This window comes from Atractosteus spatula, chromosome 4 (genome assembly GCF_055471065.1).
Source record: "Atractosteus spatula isolate fAtrSpa1 chromosome 4, fAtrSpa1.hap1, whole genome shotgun sequence".
In the NCBI taxonomy this organism is placed as follows: Eukaryota; Metazoa; Chordata; class Actinopteri; order Semionotiformes; family Lepisosteidae; genus Atractosteus; species Atractosteus spatula.
In genome coordinates, this window is record NC_142709.1 from 9,642,779 (window position 1) to 9,658,864 (window position 16,086).

Here is a 16,086-nt window from a genome sequence, read left to right on the forward strand (position 1 = left end):
ATCTAATCATTTTAAACTCGTCCATGTTTTTGCTAAATTTGGAATTTTGGATTATTTTTAATAACCCCAGTTTGAAATCTGTTGGCAATTCACTGATATTTAATGTTATGCACTGTGAGCACTGCTATGAGCATATCATAGCATAGGAGAGATTGTATTATCAAAGGACAGATCAGTACCATGCACTTTCTCAAATCCCATAGCGACTAGAGCACTGTTGCTATTGAGTGAACGTGTTTATTACTCCAAGTTTAAAGGATCCATAAAGTTGAACACATCTTGCAAAACTGAAGCCAAGGAACTCAGCATACTGTATGTATCATATGTGGAGAATGGAAGTCACAGTTCATTAACAGCAGTACCAAACTGGAAGCTGTGATATCTGGACCATAGTGCTCAGTCTATATTACTGTATAGCCTTGTGTGAAGTGATCTATGTAAGTCTCACTTAGCAATGTGGGTGATTAGAGTTATTTAAAATTTAAATTAGGCTTTTTTATTAACTGGACTGCACTTAGTTGGTTATCTTAATAATTCATACTAATTTGCCTTACAGATGCAGAAACAATTAGTGTTGGTTGATGTAAAAGCATACAGAGCTGAAAAAATCTAACTTTTTTTCGAAATAATTCTATAAAATATATTCCACAGTTTTTCATTTTTTAATTAATTTGGAATATGGGCTGAATTAGAAGAGCTCCAACAGAAAGGATATAAAACAGAAGCTGCATTAAAGCAGAGTACTATTTCTAATTATATTATGTGTAAAGAATGTCTACAGCAATTATATTTATGTAAAGAGTCTTTTCACAAGACTGTGTCTCAAAGGTGCAATTGGCTCTCATGTCCAGGCAGGTCTTTCTTCAACATCAAATTTTATCAGTAATTTAAACAAACCTTTCATTTGCCTGGGCAGCACAATATTTCCATTTACAGTTTCTTGAATGTCTGAGAATATGAGCAAATATATTGACAAGCTCGTGGAATATGACAGTCAGAGCACTGTCAACAACAGAGTGCTGTTGCTACTAATTGTAGGTGTAATTCTAAAATAAATACATTGTTTTCATTTTGTCTTCTTTTTAATGATTCTTTCATATTACCAGCAAAACATAAAAATAAACTTGATATGGAATTTCTGTGTTTGGAGCTCTGACTTAAAGAATGATGACATTACAAGTCAATTCAAGATGGAACTTTTGCAGATTTTGTGTCTGTAAACTCTGTAAAAGTAAGCGGCACATAACAGTGATAGTATCATTTTGTTTACAACAAGATGGTGTGTGGAGGTGGCATGGTGGCACAGTGGTTATAATTGCAGCAATGCACTGCTGGAGTGCTGGGTTCAATTCTGGACTTGGGGTGCTATATATTTTTCCATGTTTGTGTGGATTTCTTCTGGTGCCTATTGCTTGATGGGATAGACTCTGGCTCCCGTGTAACCTAAATTGGAAGAAGTTAAACAATGGATGAATGTTATTATGCATTTGTTCATACAGGTTTCATAACTTATAATCTTTTATTGCATTTTATGTAACAAGATAAGATCATTGTGAACAGTTTTTCATTTGCAATGATTACAGGAGGGCTTTGGAGTTATTTAAGCAAGGTACATTGTATGTGCATTTAAAAGCATCTCACAGAGGATTTGAACTTGCAACTTTCCAGTCCAGAGTTCTAACCACTTGTTCATACTGCTGCCACTGGAAGTTTTATGGAATGCAATAGCATATTGTACAGTGATAATACGCAGAGGAACAGCCACACTCTTCAATCTCTTGGCAGCACCTCTAAGCAACCAACCTTCACACTTGTAACAGGCCCATATTTACAAAGCTAACACTCCACCAATATCTTTCACTTGTAATACCCTTAACATTTACTTCAGAACACAGAATGTCTAACTTTTAGAACTTCTAAATGCTACCTGTAAGAATAGGAAACAACATCTCCTCCAACTCTGATCCTCAACACAGGAGGCCCCCAGGGCTGTGTGATCAGTCCCCTGCTCTACTCCCTCTTCACCCACTATTGTGTGGCTAGACACAGCTCCAACTTCGTCTTTAAGTTTACTGACAACACCACCGTTGTAGGTCTGATCACAAATAGTAATGAAACGGAGTACAAGAAAGAGGTTAAGGCCCTGGTGATATAGTGCCAGGACAACAACCTCTCCCTCAGCATCAGCAAAGCTAAGGAGCTGATTGTTGACTTTAGGAAGCTTGAAGGAGGCCATGCTCCTTTCTACATACTGTATATAGGACTGCTGTGGAGATGTTCAGCAGCTTCAAGTTCCTGAGCATTTACAGTACATCACCAACAATCCGACCCTAAGAGGTTGGACCTCTAGGCCTCCTAGTCCTAAGACTCCTAAACTCCTATTTTGCACTGAATTCAAAATACTGCTACTGTGAATCTTACAGAAAGCTGCCATCTAAATGCTGGTTAGAATTATAGCTGCTACTCTGTTCCTGTCTCCATGAGTTGTTGTGTCATTTATCATTTTCTTGCCAGTGTTATATCATATTTTGTCATCTTTTATGACATTTGTCATGTGAGGAAAACACACAAGGAAGAATTTCATTGTACTCAGGTACAAATGACAATAAACTTGAACTTAAAATTTTAGGGCATTGTACAAAATCATGTTTTCTACATCTCTGTGAAAAGATTTTTCTAAGTACTAGTAATTTACAATAGAGTTTTCTAAGTGCTAGAAAGTATTCAATATAAAAATGCTGAATGTGATGATGCCAACATTAACCACCAATCGCAGTATTAATCAGCATGTCACCTTAAATTTTGTCATGATCGTTATCTGCAGACCTAGATGATCTGGTTGACCCCTTTCAGGAAACTCTGTTTGTTAAATTCTCCAGTCTGGATTCCCAGACACAAGATCACTATACTGTAGTTCCTCTTCAGTTTCAGTAACTTAATTTGACAGGTAAAGGGGTATTCTTCTCAATGCCCTCCAGACTTTTATATTCATTGAATTGTCACTCTTATACAAAAGGAGACACTGGTACATTCAAAGCAACATAAGATTTTAACCACCACTTTTCTCTCCCCTTTAAAAAGTACTAATCTTTCATTTTTAGCCTCTTGAATATTCTTCCCAATTGACTGTCCTGCCAAGTCAACTGGTACTTTCCTTGTAAACATTGTGCTTCATATCTAGAACAGCAGATAGTGTTCAGACACTGTTTTCTGATTTCATTAAGAGCCACGTGATCCCCTGGGACAGTAGCAGCTGGTTTGTTGATATCCCAAATCTCTTACTCTGAGACCACACATCTAATGTTAAAGCACAGGAATACACAGGACTTCACCTGTGTTATCTACAGTATACTCCCTACACTCACTTCAAAGCTCTTACTCTTCTTCCTTCTCCCTAGGGCCTGGATTCAGAGTAGCCAACTCCACTCAAGGGAGTGGACAATTGTATTCGGAGCTTATCATGACTGCTCCTTTCCCCTCTGTGGAATCTCACTCCCTCAGGGTGCCAATCATTTAATTAGACCAGGTGTGCCTAGTTTTTACTCTGGCTCTCTCCTTAAATTGGTGTCTTTGAAACAAATGCACCTCTCGCTACCTCACACTGAACTTAATTATATTGGATCTGCTCTTGCATTTCACTCTGCATTTTTTTGAGTGTTGTTTTCTTTATAGCAAAACATAAAAGATTGGTTTAACTGTTTCATGTGATCTGACTATTGTATTTAACATGTAACACAGACAGAATACTAATGAACCACTCCACAGTGTGTTAATAACTATAAACCACATGGCACAATAAAAAATGATGTTTGTATTCTGGGCTAGCATTTTAAAGAAATTAAAATAGTCTGAACAGAATTTGGATATTATACTCAATTATATTTCTCTTATGGTACTATTATAATGTATTATACTTGAATATACACTAATATAGTGTATAAAAATAAAATATAAAAATACTTTGATTATAAATGTATTTGAAAATCTAAAGCAAAGATTATAGGGCTATGTAAAGCTTCAGATTTTTGCATGAGCATTTTTTTTCATTAAGAAATGCTTTCGGTATCAGTCAGATATTTTTATTGTCATTTTTATAGTGTGTGGACAATGTTGATTCTGATTTTGATTCTGACCTACGAGTGGATAAGGGTCTCCTCAATGAGGGAAGTAGCTGACTTCCCATGCCAGGCACTTTTGGATTGGATTGTATCAGCTGCTTTCCTTCTGCATTTCTAGGGCAAACTCTTCCAGCTTACATGTTTATATACATATATTATATCTGTAAGTGTGCTGAATCATGTCCAATCTGTGTAATGGGAGGCAGTTACCTCACCACTTTCTCACTTCAAATCAGAACATGCTGAAAAATTCTTGGCTATAAAATCACACATCCGATGTTTTAGCTGTGACTATTTCCTCCCACAGCCCAGATGCTGTTTTTTTCCAGAGTCATTTTCTTTCCTTGGTGTTTTTTGTGAAAACATTTCCTTTAGTGCACAGTAATACTGAGATGCCGCAGAATGATAATGGGTTTTAGTTCCCAGCTAGTTTCTGTTGCTGAATATGTAACAATTGTAGTTCTGTACCAATCACAAATGCATTTTAAAGTAGATTAGATTTTATAATGTGTAGAAGACATTGGAGCATATCATTCAACTTTATTTTTCTATTCCATAAGTTCTGTTTACATTTTAAGATGTTTACATTGTAAAATACCTAATATCATTTATAGTTACAGGATTTTATCCATTACAAATGACATCTACACCATCGAAAAATGCTTTATTTTTGGATACTCTGTGCTTGACATTCTAGCACTGACTTCATGTACTTCGTGTACTATGATTGAGAGTTAGATTTCCTGCTTAAAGATGGAAATGCTCACACAGAAGCCATAAAGTGTCATGTATCCATTTGCTGCTACTGTACTGTAAATCTGAGGGCTAATTTGCAAATAAGAGATGTAGATGTTTATTTAAACGGTTACAGCATCAGAAACCATAAACTGTTAAATACATACAATGTTAAATAATATACCAAAAATGTTTAATTAATCATAGAGAGATTAATTTTTCATACCAGTGTTTTAAGTGTTTATTGAGTAGAAGTAGCAGTACAAAGCTTTTCTCAGCAACATTCAAACACAATATGTAAGATGCAGTAGTGTCTAAATATCAGTTGTTTGCTACAATGCAGAAACTACATCTCCCAAGTAAATTAATTGAATGACATCTTAGGCACTAATAGGCATTGAAAGTTGTTGAGGCCCAGTCTGAGGAGGCACCAGTGTGAGGTTAGAGAAAACCGAGAAAGGGTAAAACCAAAAGGAAAAAGAAGAATGCTCCGCTTGGCACAGCGGCGTCCATTCTGGAAGAAAAGGAGCGCAAGGCCAAAAACAAAGAGAACTCAATCTGTCCTGGTGGGAGATGCATGGTGGCACAGGAAAAGAAAATAAAAGAAGAAAAACGACGGCCTTACACTCTTGTCACTATCCCCCCCGGGACTGGCGCTGGAAGGCTCTCCCCTTGTGGGGTTCTGCTTGTCCCTCTGGGGAGGTGTTCGGTGTGTCTTAAAGGGCCTCAGAGCTGCAGCTCATCCCTAATTAGCCAGGACAGCTGTGGTTGCTAAGGTAATATGTTGCCCTTTGTCCAGTGCTCCCCTTCACACTGAACACACCCCCGCGTAATGCCACAGCATGTATGTTGGGCAGAGTGGGAGTCAATCAATCAATCAATTAACCAAATTATTTATTTATTTTGGCTTTACAGATTTCTATAGCACTTAAAGGGGAACTGCGACTTCATATTTCGGGGTTAGAAAGAATCAGCATTGATTGAGTGCATTTCAAACCGCAATAAAAGTAAAATGTACACAGTAATTTGTAAGACCTCCAATTTACATCACAAAATCGATGACATTTCCAGGTATGTGCAGCATCAAGTTCTGCAATTCAGAACAAAGCAACTAAACTCATGGTGACATAAAGGGTCCCCAGGCCCAAAGATTGTTCACCCCCACCCAGGCCAGACGAAAGATTTCCTGAATATGAATGAATGGAGACATCACAAAATGAGTATTGCTTACTACTGTGGGCAGGGGTGACCCAAGTCTTTAAGGATAATTTTGATGCCCTTTGGTTGATTTTGAAATGGGCAGGGAACAAAGTATAGTATGTATATAATGTATACTGTTGGGTGTGTATTTGTATGTGATAAAGTGGCTTCTTTTGATACTAAAACTATCGGGGATGCATGGCACCTTGGACAGTTAAAGGAACTCTGGGTGTGTAGGCTGTGTAGGTTAGGTGATAGGAGGTATAATAAGAGGCATGAGTTGATTAACTAAGACAGCAATTTCATACTTTTGTGCAAATATGGATAGCATACAGTATATCTGCTTAGATTATCCACTGACTTTTTCACTTTAAAACACATCCATGCCATTAAATTCAATAAATTCTAAAAAACAACATGTGAACACCATTCAATACTAACTTTTGGAACTATAGATCACAAATATTAATTATATTATAACCGTCACCAGATGAGTTGCTGAAAGTGCTATATACATGTGATACAGTCTATTACATTCCAGACTAATACTCAAAATTCAAACTGAACAGATTTTTGTTAACAGTGGTACTTAAACACAGGACATAATTATGAGCTTATATAGAGATTTCCCTCTATAGCCTCTAAGATCAACTACATTATTAGCATATCAAGCTATTTTATTGAGCATCCACTTTGCCTCATTCTTCTTCTTCTTAATAATCATTGTCATCATCATCATCATCATCATCGTAGTTTTGTATTTAATGTACCTAGAATTTCTTAAAGTCTATAATGTGCCTGTATCCAACAATTTTAAGTAACTGTTGTTGTCAAAAAGCAACATACTGTATTTGAAATCTAGGTTTGAAGAGCTGAAGGAATAATATATTAAAATAAAATAAATAGAACTCAATAATAATTCAGTTGTTTTATGTCTTTTCATATACTGGATGCATTATTAGTAGTATTATCTAAAAATCATAGACATTTGTATAATTGTTTTGAAAAAAAATATTTAATTGTAATAAAGTGTCTAAAAATAAATGTTGCCAATTACACATATTGAAATAGTTAAGACTCAGATTAATGGAATTTAAACATCTCAAACATTGAGATCAACATGCTTGAGTCTACATGATCTTGAAAAGGTAAAAAGGTATTTATACCTTTGCATAGTTTTCATGTTTTATTGCTTTAAAGCTTAGTCATGACACCTTTAAATAGCAATTGATATAAGTTACATATACTGTACAAACTATTCCACACAGCAAAAGTAAAAAAGAAAAAGTAAATTGTTAATTAACATGAAAAAACAGTCAAAGTCATGATTACATTTGTTTTCAAACCCTTAATTAATTTAGGTGCCACAAATTATCCCAATTAACCATATATTTTTGTTGAGTGTAATATATTAGTTGTGTTCAATATCAATGGCTCAGATGATTTTAGAATACAACTACACATGTAAAGTGGCTTAGTCTGGTAGTGAATTCTAAGCCAAGATTCAGCCATGAACTTTCAGAACAACTCAGAGATAAACACTAACACAAACCCAGTGAATAGTAAACCCACCATAGACTTTACTGTCATGTTTCAGAAAAGGTGGGCTGTCAACTTTTGTGGCTGGAGGCCACTCTGAATGGCTGATTGACTGACTGCCCATGCAGTGAGAATGAAGCATGTGTCTGCATTCTCCTACATGCCAGCGAGACAATAAGGCAGTTCAAGGGAGTCAGCACTCCAGCCTAATTAAAAGGCTGGCGATGGGCTTTAACCTGCCTGGCCATAAATAAATATTGACTTTCTGTTCCAAATAACACATAAATTTTGCAATTATCTGTTGCTGTACATTGTAGCTTTACACATTAACTTATATAAAGAAGACCTTTTTTGGAGAGTGGCAGTTGTATGCAGTGCACTATGTCACCATATAACATGAATCTGGATAATTGTATTAATGCATTTATTTTTCCTTCTGAAGCTGACTTTTTTTGTGAAAAACATTTATGAAGTCATTACAAAATATATTTAGCACAGTTAATATCAGTAGTAACAGACTATTGCATCATTATAAAATTGTAGCATAACAAAATAGTTTCTGGATATTACAGTCCAATGCAGTACACTATTGTATAAAATTAGTGAATATTTTAGCATTGAAGAGGAACACCCTGGACCTACCTTCTTTCTGATCCTCTGATCAGAACTCTTTGTGTTGGCTGCTTACAGCTCTACATTTAGTCATCAGCGCTTAAGTAATAAGTTAATTAAGCTTAATTAAGTAATTTTAATCCAAGAATTGTGTGATACCATGACCAACACTTCCCACAAAACTGCTTAGAACCCTGCCCCCCAGGTGATCACTCAGTTGCCACCCTGCTGGTAGAAGACCTTGCCAAGATAAATACTCCTGATGCACCTACAGGGTATCCTGAGCCCATCGTCCTGCCTATCAGTGCTGTTGGAGCTGCTCTCCTAGTGGTGTAGAAGGCTGTGTGGACATTGCCAGTCTCCAGCTCCTTCTATGTTTGCCTCCTGTTCTCTTAATGCCCCCTTTCTGTTGCATTATTTCTGTGTTAAGTGCACAGTTGTTTTTCTGTCTGGTGCTTGGAGTTCACTTGTTAAGCATTCTGTCCTGCTTGTTGCTACAGATGAGTGGTGGTGCATGCTAGTATCTACACAGTAGCCAGCCACCTGTCATTCTGTGCTGGCTACTATGGTAATTAATTTGACAGCAGTCTTGTATCACCTGGAGGCGATTATTCTCCACACCCACCTCAGGTGGTTCAAACTATATAAGCCATGATCTGGTAGTGCTCAGGAACTTTGTCATGCCATGAGTTTGCTACTTTTCAGTCTACTCCTGGAGTTCCCAAGTTCTCTTTGCTCTTGTTGTGTTTGTTTCCTTAGTTTCAGGACCCTTGCTTCACCTTGACTGTTCATTGGATTCCCCCAGGTGCTTTTTTACTGTGTCTCTTTCTTCATGGACTTCCCAGGCTTGTTTCCCTCAGCTTTGCGTTTGGATTTCCCCTCACAGTGTGCGTCCATGCCACATTTACACAGCTTGGACCTCCCCTGTTTTTAGATAACGTCCTATTCTGCACTTGTCTCTGTTTATCAGCCTGTCTCTGCTGCTTGCTCACGCTGCTGCTGTTTATCTGCCTGCTCTTGGATTTATTTAACAGCAAGTTGTTGTAGCTTTACCATCTCTAGCAGTGTCACATTACGAGCTTGCTATAGTATGTCTATTTATATAATATGTATATTACGTTTGCTTTGCCCAGTGTTCTGGTTTGTGCTGAGGTGCTTCTTGTTTTTATTTTTTTAGTATTTTGTGAGCTAATGGGAGTAGTTTTTTTTAAAAAAAGACTTGTGTACAACTTTTGTAATATGGCTCCATATTATTATTATTATTATTATTATTATTATTTTATTATTATTACTACTACTACTACTCAAATTTAAACTTTATTTGCAGAAAGCATAAGATTATATTTTGGTTCATTATCTCATTACGTTTGTGTTAGTTCTGACTGTCATGTTGTATTCCTGAGGATACTGTCAAAAACTCTTTTTCTCCTTCAATCTGATGGGCCTATGTCACCATTCACTGATATTCAGTTACTGTTTTGCAGAGCATGTCCTTCATTGAGCCCTCTCATTCTGTACCTCTGCTTTGGGTACATACTTTCTATAATGCTCTGTTTCAGCTATCAGTAATCCACTTCCAAAGCATATGACTTGCATTTCAGCCTTACTCGGTTTAAATAGAATTATGATTTGTCTTTTCAGAAAGATATATTATTTTGACAAGAGCACTCTGAATGTGAACATTGTCTCAATACTTTATTTTATTGGCCATTTGGCCACAATTGACCCTAATCACATTTTGCATAGTACTGGAAAAGAGGATTCAAAATATCAAAGATACTGTATGACTGTTCTAGTACAAATATTTTTTGGTAGTGTTATGCAATTGGTGTACAGTACAACACATTCAGTATGTTTAATATAGGTAATGTAATTATATAAATATGCTAACTGTTATTAATAATAACAGTTAACATATTTCAGATCTGACCAGGCTGAACATGTTGACATGTGGGACAACTGCAAAATTACCACATTCCCATCTCTGAAGAAAGGTATTGTTACTCAACCAGCATGAAGATGTGTGATGTAGCAGCAAGAGGAAAGAAGTGTCAAGTGAGGTTCCAAAACTTGATCAGTGTTACATCATGCGGTCAGGTTGGCATTAAAGGGAACTTTAGTCCCAACTTCTCAGACCGGTTATTAAACCTTGGTAACAAAATAAATCCATTGACATTGCAGACATTTTTTTACAAATTGTGAATTCAGCACAAAATTGTGAACTTTGTGAAAGTTGCCACAAACTCCCATTCAAGTTCCCACAAATAGTGATGTGATGCGGCCCTTCCTGCTCAATAGTCACTGTAATGACTAATGTAATGCAATGTACTGTACAAGTGAATAAGTACAGGTTGTGCAACACACATTTCACAGCAGAAATTAAATGTTCCAACGTGATCCCACGCAGAGTTAAAAAGTAAGTAGTATCTGTCAGCAAAATGTCTTGAAATTGAAAGCACTATTTCTATTGGATTAAAAGAGATGTATTCACAATCCAGAATATACTGCCGCTCATACTTGGACATGTTGTCTATTTTGTGATGTAAATTGGAAGTTTTACAAGTAACTACTTGCATTTAACTTTTATTGTGGTTTGCAATGCACTCATGAATGTTGATTCTTTCTAACCACAACATATAAAAATAGTGTTTCAGTTCCTGAATTTGGTAAAAATGTGTCAGGATCTGGAAAATCGCTGTTCGGTTTCAAGATCAAAGATCCCTAACCATCCTGACAGAGTTTGGGGAAGCTTTCAAAAAAGAATGGACACAGTGCAGTATCCTGGTGTGTACAGTTGGTTGAGACTTATTCAAAAAGATTTGCAACCATTATTGCTGCTTAAAATGCTTCCACCAAGTATTGACTCAATGGAGTAAATATTTATACAATCATATTAATGTATATACAGTATATGTATATAATATATACAGTATATATAATTTATTATGTCCATTTACTTACAAAAATGATTAATTTCAGCTTTCAAGTGTAAATATTGTGTAAATATGAAGTTTAAAAATATATTGTTACGAATAAGTGGCTATGAAAGTAGAGAAATAGACCAATTGGGATAATCAATAATTACAATAATCATAACCCCCAGATTTGGTCAAGTTTACATCTGAGCAGTTGGTATAATTAGAGTCACCTGAGTTCTTTGCTCTCTGGCACAACTTTTGTGAAAATAGTAATAAATAAAGCACACTTGGTTTAGCAAATGTTATTAACAATGACAATGACATTCTTTGTCTGTGTACCTCCTCTCATTACCTGCTTGTTTTATCCTCTCTTTCTGGACTATTGATGATCTTTAATCATTTACCCATAGCTCAATTAACCAAGGTAATCAATGTGTCTCATACCCAGCACAACCAAGTAAGCACTTTAGTTTCTTTTCACCTATGAAGCTCTTAAGAACTTCAAATGTTGACACTGAAGCAGATGTTAACCATTGTACCTAGATTCTTAAGCCACTTCCAGTAACCGTAACACTGTCTTTGGCAACTCAAAAATAGGACATCATTGAAGGGGGGTAAATGCTCCTGCAAGGCACTCTATATACAACATTTACACTGTGCAGAAAACACTAAAGGGTAAAAAAAAACTTATTTTTGAAACATGTAAAAGGAAATATTAATTATTAAAGAGTTCTTTGAGGCTACTCCTGTGGTTCCTAATTTTCTCACTGTGTCCCGGTTTGCCACCTGTTCAGGTTTCTTTGGACCCTTTGGCATTTCAGAAACGTATTGTTCCTGCAAGATTTTATTATGTCTTGCAGATTTTTACTTATTGACAAACAGAATAAAATATTTATATAGAAAAATACTGCATATATCTTTTTTCTACAGTGTGGACAGTTTACATTAAGTAGCTGTTAACATTTCCCTTATCTTGTAAACTGAGTTTAGCAAACAATAAATACAATACATAAATTACATTATTTTTTTAATTTTTTAAATTCATAAAGAATTGTTTTGGTCATTTAGAATTGCTGAGGTACGAAACTTTATTTGACAATACTGTATTGCACTAGAATCCCACAACCCTTTTGAGTAAAGTGGCTCTTGTTCAGTGTTCTTAACTTGACAAGTTTATTAATAATGACGGATCAAAACCAGGGATGACCAAGTTCTGGAGGGCACAAGTCCAGCAGATTTTGCCCTCTAAGAATGGACTTGGGAATCCCTGATCTAGACCATTAATACAATTTAGGAAGAGAAGTGGCTAAATGCCAGTCTCTGTGACAAATGAGATTTGGGGATTAAAATGTACAGTATGTATGAAAATATGTGGGTTAATTGGATATCAGATATCATTCATAATTAACTTCCCATACACTAAATGTCTTGAGAAAACAATTAGCGAATTCATTAAAGTCTATTTTGAAAGTATACAAGTCTATTCCAAAACAAAGATTTACAATTTACTGGAAGGATGTCCATGAAGAAATGAGACCAAGCTTAAAAGAGGTAAAATGAGATAGAAGTGGAAACTGTAAAGAATGGAAGCCACCATTTTGAATACAATTTCTTTGAACAGATTAATTCCAAGATGAACAGATTTATTCTAAGAGTAAGTAAATCAAAACTAAAAACCAGTTTTCAGAGTGGTTCAGTAAATACTTTAATGAAAACAAAGGCAGAAAGAAAACACTTTACTTTAAAAAACAGAACCTAGTTGTCAGGATTGTAAACCTCTCCTCTTAAGGACGCTCCAGCTCTTCCTTGTTCTGTACTGATCCCCTGCACCTGCCTCCGGTTACTGCCCCTTGTGCTATAAAAGCCAGACGTTCCTGCCAATCTGGGCTCAGCTTTGGAAGATGGACGCCCGGAAGCCTGCCTACCCACGAGTCCTGGAGCGACTCGATGGCATAGGCTTTACAACGCCGTCCTGACCATCTGGGTCCTGTTTTCCTGCCAGCCCCTTTGCATGCCTTTTTCCCCGTGTTTTCTTCACTCCTCCCCGGATTGTGTTGACTGCACAAGGTCCTGAAAGAACGCTTCGTTACACTAGTTAAAGAAACAATACATTAAATGGCAAGTACAGATAATAATTAATGCCAGAAAGGCCAAGAGAAATAGACAAGCAAATTGCAATAGAGGCTAAATTACACAGTAAAGTGGTTTTGTTCAGTGTTACAACTGCAAAGGAATAGTACATGATTAAATAAAGTCATGTACTTTAGAGATAAAACAGGTATATCTTAAATGATGAAAGTGGAATGGCTAATATATTAAATTAACGTAATGGAAAATACACAGGTGTTTACCAAGGAAGTTATCAACAACGTGCCTCGGGCTGAGCAAAGAAAACGTTCTAAAATAAATCGTATTAGTGTAAAAGGGCAGAAGTGTTACAGCCATTAGAAGCACTTAAGTTAAAAAAAGCTTCAGGCTTGATGGTAGTCTACCAATAGTACTTAAGGAAATAAGAAATATTATTCAAAGATCATTAACAAAATTCTTCCAACAGCTACTCAAGACATAATATCCATTGATTGGAAAATTCCTAATTTTCATCCATCAAACAACATGCATCAAAATTTATTTTTTGTCATAGAAATGACAAAACTTAATTATAGCATTATAGACTAATAACATATGACATGTAAGGCTATCAAAATGATAATTGGAACTAAACTGAAGGATTATCGGTATGATAATAAGATCCTGAGGGATAGTCAAGGTAATATCTTGCTTGACTAACTTGTCTCAGTTCACAGTTCTTTGCACACGTAATAGCAGGAGTTGATAGAAAATGTATAAACAATGTGGTATATTTATCATTTCAGAAGGCATTCAATAACATTCCTCTTAGTCATTCACAGGGATTAGGATTCATTCTTAAATTATTGATGATAGGCATTGAAGGTGATGCCTGTGTGTGGATTGATAGCTGGTTAATGGCTGAGCACAGATAAAAGGTGAATGCTCAGACTGAGGAGTACTCAGGTGGCATACTACAGAGCTCTGCATTAGAACTGCTGCTCTTCCTAATTTATATCAGTGATCTACTGTATATTCAGGTATAGTTACCAAACAGCTCAATTTCACAGATGGTACCAAAATAGGAGGATCATTGAACTGTAGAGTAAACACTGTAGATGCTGCAAAGGATTAGACAAAGTTCTAAATTGTATGAACAACTGGTAGTTAATATAGATAAATGTAGCTAACAGAAGTGTAAAGTACGGTTGTTTTAAAATGTGATAATTAAATCATGTTGGGTTGTCCTAAAAAGGCACCTGTACTACTGCTCAGATCTTTGTCTCTCCACAGCATCAGTTTCTAACTGTGGGTATGTAATGTATAGATCGCACATCTAATTTGCATGATTATTATTTATTAGACCTTTGACTAAATATGCACACTGTGTATACCTCATTGTATATTGTTTCTAAAGAAATAATGATGAAATATAGAGTCTAAAAAATCTATTAAATGAGCTTCAGGAAAATAGAAAACTAAATGCAAGTGTTAAGAATTTAATCTAACGTTCAGCCTATTGTGTCCTTATAAGTGTGAGAGTGTGTATGTGTGTTACTTTCACTTTACCAATTCCCATAAAATTGAATTATCTGGCAGGCAGGAAATGCAACTAGTCATCCGCACTGTGGGATAACAAATCAATAGACTGCCACATGTAGGATCTTTTTTCAATAAAGGCTAGCTTGTGGAGGTGTAATGCAATACAAGCAGTCTTTGATTTTTCATAATGCAAAAAGTAGTCATCTGAATTATTTATGGCTTCCGTGCAAGGAGTTTTGTCAGTGTGATATATTTTATATATAATGCTTTGTGCAGAAATCCTTCAAATAAAACTTCATGCTGATGTCTATAATGCTGTTCTACTACAATAAAGTATGGATACGAGGGTTATCACAAGTCTTGGGTCAATAGGAGACTAATTTTTTTATCACAAATATATTTACTGCAAGGTTACCTTCACAGTGCAACTGGCTCTGTCCACAAAAGAATTGCTTACATACAGTATGTGCAGCTTTTGGAAAGTAAAATCTGAAGTGTGTGAATTCCAGCAAAATGTGCTGTGACTACAAGTCATCCGAAAGAAACAAGGAAGATCATGTTTCTTCCGCATAAGATTAGTATTTATTTTTACCTAGTGAATAGGAATCCTGTAAGTGGCATTGTAAGACTGAAAAAAATAGTATAGTACAGATACTCACTAGAAAGATGGTCATTATAGTAAACTGCCATGTAAAAGTGATTGATGAGTAATTCAGGAGCACGAGTTAACATGGTACCATGTAGAGGACAGAAGTGGTTAATGAGATACAATAAATTGGTTTAGCATGAAATAATACAACCTGTCCTGCTTTTGACAACAGTACATGTGGTTATATTTCACTTGCCACGTGAGAGCAGCTGCAGTGATTCACAATTTATTCTGACAAATGAATAAACAATTTTTGCATTTATATTGTACCTGAATAAAGCTTTCTTGGTGTTTAAAGGTCTTAACAATACTACTAATTAGTAATGTGAGTTTTGGGCCTTTGAATGCATAGAAGTTCAAAGGAGGTAGACCACAAACCAAGCATCATTGTAGGATAAACACAAAAGACTTATCAATGGTTGCTTTCATGAATGTTAAACAGAAAGTATTTTATGCACTTTACTGAATTTAATAATGACAGTCAGCAGGTAAAAGTACATTTATCCTTTCTAAATGACATTAGGTCATTGACGTTCACCACTTTACAAAACCTTGGCTTAACCTTTCAATCTGAAAAGACTGCATCAGCAAACTTGTTGACTATGTACTGTAAGTGCTGATTTTTAATAATGAAGACAAAGAAATGAAAGATAAAAATAGTAATGACATTTTAGGCAAATGGGCAAGGTGGAGGGGATGGGGTCTG

At 35.9% G+C, this 16,086-nt stretch overlaps 1 protein-coding gene across 1 annotated transcript in view; it reads left to right on the forward strand.

Moving 5' to 3' along the window:
- LOC148835788 (NALCN channel auxiliary factor 1-like) overlaps positions 1 to 16,086 on the forward strand; it is a 151,692-nt gene that overhangs the window by 19,650 nt on the left and 115,956 nt on the right. The window lies entirely within an intron of this gene.